Source organism: Belonocnema kinseyi, chromosome 8 (genome assembly GCF_010883055.1).
Source record: "Belonocnema kinseyi isolate 2016_QV_RU_SX_M_011 chromosome 8, B_treatae_v1, whole genome shotgun sequence".
NCBI classification, from domain to species: domain Eukaryota; kingdom Metazoa; phylum Arthropoda; class Insecta; order Hymenoptera; family Cynipidae; genus Belonocnema; species Belonocnema kinseyi.
The window spans coordinates 24,931,721-24,935,957 of NC_046664.1; positions in this window are offsets into that span (position 1 = coordinate 24,931,721).

The following is a 4,237-nucleotide window of genomic DNA, read 5'->3' on the forward strand; positions in this document are numbered from 1 at the left end:
TTTTTGGTAAAAAAAATTCGTTATTTTAGATTAACACATTAAAAAATTTGTTTGAAAATTTAATTCATTGTTGAAAATTTATATTTTGGGGTTAAAAATCAACTGTTTTGTAAGAAAATCGTCTTTTTGAATTGAAAATTAGAATAATTTGGTAGAAAATTAAATTAGTTGCTTGAAAAATGACTTTTTTCAAAAAAAACTCATACTTTCGGAATGAAAATTCAACTATTTTATGAAAAATTCGTCTGCCTGTATTGAAAAATTATACAATTTGTTTGCAAATTAAATTCTTTGTTAAAATTAAACTCTTTCATAGAAAAAAATTCGTTTTGGCTTGAAAATTGTACAATTTGGTTGCAAACTAAGTTCTTCGTAAAGTTTCAACTGTTTTATAGAAAATATTCTTTTTGGTTTGAATATAAAAAAGTTCAGTAGAAAATCAAACAAGTTGATTACAAATTAACTTTTTTCTTGAAACTCTTATTTTTGATTAAAAACTCATACTGACAGTATAAAAATCCAACATTTTCGCAAAGATTCGTGTTTTTAGATTGAGAAGTTAAACAATTTGTTTGCGAATTAATTTCTTTGTCAAAAATTCATATTTTGCGGTTGAAAATCAACTGTTTTGTAAAAAATTTGTCTTTTTGGATTGAAAAATTAGAATAATTTATTAAAAAATTGAATCACTTGCCTTAAAATAATTTTTTTTATAAAAAAAAACCTCATACTATCGAAATGAAAATTCTACTATTTTATAAAAAATGAGTCTTTCTGTATTAAAAAATTAAACAATTTGTTTGCAAATTAACTTCTTTGTTAAGTTTAAACTGTTTTATAGAAAAATCTTCTTTTTGGTTTGAAAATTAAACAATTCAGTAGAAAATTAAACAATTTTGCTCCAAATTAACTTTTTATTGAAATTCATATTTTTGGTTAAAAATGCGGACTTTGGATTGAAGAATTACAACAATTTATTAGAAAATTAAACTATTTGGAAAAAAACTATTTGGTCTTGAAAAAAACTCATACTTTCGAAATGAAAATTAATTTTTTTTCAAATTCGTCGTTTTGTATTGCAAAATTAAATAATTTTGTAGAAAATTAAACAGTTTTGCAAAAAGTAATCCTTTTTACAAAAAAATTCCTACTTTCGTAATAAAATTTCAACTGTTTTATAAAAGCATCTTTTTGACTTTAAAATTAAACAATTTGGTTGCAAATTTACTTCTTTGTTCAAAATTCATATTTTTGGCTTAAAAATTCAACAATTCAGTAGGAAATTAAACTTTTTTTTATAAAAAATAAACTTTTATGAAAAACATTCATAAGTTCGGAATAAAAATTTAAGTATTTTATAGAAAATTCATTTTTCTGGATTGAAGAATTAAATAATTTTTTCTGAAATTAGCTTCTTTATTAAGAACGAAATAGTGTAATTTTAAACCAAAATATGATTTTTGAATGAAGAAGATTAATTTTCTGCAAGGACGACGATATTTTAACAAATTACATAAATTTCAATCGTAATACATGCATTTTTAAATCAAATAGTTGAGTTTTCTAACTGAAAGTAATTATTATTATTAGAAAATAGAATAGCCGAATTTTTATTTAAAAAATTAGTTCTCCAAAATGCAAGATTTTTCATAAAAATATTTAAGTTTACAATCAAATATTTCAATTTTCAACCATGTAGTTGAATTTTTAACTAAGAATATATTTGAAAATAAAAAATATTAATTTTAAAAAATTAATTTCAAAAAATGTCTTTAATTTTTATTACAAAATTTAATAGTTTTGCAAAAAAATCGTCTTTTAGGATTAAAATTAACAACAGTTTGGTATAAAATTAAACTATTTGCTTTAAAATACATTTTTCTTGAAATTAATTTTTTTTTCAAAACTCATACTTTCGGGATAAAAATCTAAATTTGTTGTGAAAAAAAATCGTCTTTTTGGCTTCAAAATTCAAGAATTTTGTAGAAAATTAAAGTACTTGGTTAATAATAAACTATTTTTTAAATAATGAACAATTTTGATAAAAATTAGCATTGATGTTTTTTTAAATTTAACCGACCGGTATTGTCGACTTGAATGAAAAAATCATCGTTTTTGTTTAAATTGTATCTCTTTGGTTAAAAATTGAAATATTTTGTTAAAAATTTCTTTATTTTAATTAAAATTCTCCTTTTTAGCTTAAAATTTAACTTAGTTGGTATTTCTTTACATGGGCTTTAGGGTCCAGTAATCAAATGATGATTTTCTTACACAATTGCTAAGAAATAAATCACTGAAGAGAACTCCCACATGAATCGAAACGTCTGATTAAAAAAAAAAAAACATTTTTTAAATTATTTTTATCTTTATGGGCCCTAAAGTTCACGTAAAGAAACAACGAATTATTGAATACCAGAGGGTCAATTCAATTTTTTTATGGTTTAATATTTTATTATTTCATTTTTAAAAATTTTAATATTTTTTAGTTAATAATTTCGGTATTTTTTCGAATATTCGTCTCTTGGTAGAAAATTATTCTTCTTGGTTAGAAATTCATCTTTTTTATTGAGAAAATCATGTTCTCCTGTATATTTAACTCTGGTATTGAACAGATTTAAAACCTTTTAAAACCTTTTTTAAAACCTGTTTAGGAATCAGCTTTTATTTATTGCTCGTTCATTTTATCTTTCCTTCCCTTTTGTGGACTAAGAACATTTCTTTTGTAGCTCATTCATTTACTATCTTTTTCTATTTACTGTTATATCCACGATCTCAAACTGTCCAATTATTTTATTATGTATATTCAGACATCGCGCTTCCTCCAGATTGGTGCCTTTTTTGTACCTTTTTAATTCTTGCATCTTTCTTTTCTTTAAACATGTCTACCTTTTAAAATTAAGGGTCAAAACATTGACAACTGAAATTTAGTGATTGTGAATTCTCTTTCGTTAAAGCTCTTTCGGCTTTAACAAAAACACATTTTTATGACGTATCGCGTGCTTCGCACTCGATTAATATTTCCCCAAGACTCTAACTTTTCTTTATTATGTTCAACTGTATTTTATTAAATGTATATTAAATTAATTTCTGAACATCGATCCGTGATTGCTAATTCAGATATTGCAATATAAAGTACAAATTGTATTTTTGTGGTTACTTTAATATTTTGTCTTTATTTTGCACTGATTGTTATACTCAGCAACTGTAATTTATTCATTGTGAATTCTATTTTGGTAAAGCTCATTGGGCTTAAACCAACACATTCTCATCATGTATCTCGTCATCATGATAACTTTAATATTTATTTCTCATTTTGCATTACATTTCGTACTCTGCTACCCTGAAAATGTATATTATTTCAATAAATGTATATTATTGCTATTCATAATATGCATTGGTATTACAAAAAATTGTCAGTGTCTTGTTTTTATATTTAAAACAGTGCACATTCCATTAGAAAATTTTTTTATAAACATTTTATTGCAACTTGTTTCTTTTATCCATAAATTTGTTTATTTTCAATGTTATTTTTACGATTTAAAAAAAATACACATCCTAGTTTAAAGTTATTATTAGAAAATTTGTAGATCTAATATAGACGAAATTTTTTTTTAAATATCAAGTTATTGCAACTTGTACCTTTTTTGCAAAAGTTGTTTTCTTTTTATTTCTAATGTATTCTTATAAAAAAAGTTTTTAACAAAATTGAATATTTTTTAGTTCAAAAAAGTTTGTCCATTCATTTTCTTACGGCTCTTTTGTCGTTCAAAAAATTTAATTTTTTAAACTATTTTTTAGGTCTAAAAGAAAATGTACTCGTCCTATCTAAAAATTAATAATAAAATATTTGTAAATCCCTTTTAGATGAAGAATTTTGTTTTACTAATTTTGTCCACCTTTTGTGTCGTTTTTCAACAAATTAATTTTTTTCTTTTTAATCTTATTTTTTACAATTAAACAAAAATTGCGCGTTCCATCAAAAAATAATTCATGATAAATTTATAGATATTGTTGAAGTGAATTTTCAACTGAAGATACAAATTGTACTCAAAAAAGTAAAGTAAAGTAAATTAAAGTAAAGTAAAGTTTTATTTAGTTTTTTGTTTATTTAATAAAAAATATGAAAAATATTGACACTTAAAGTATACCGGTTTTTGCATAATTCTTTGATTCAATCAAAAATACCTAAAATACTTAAAGCATTCATCCTAAAAGGTCGTCCAATAGCAATGAAAAT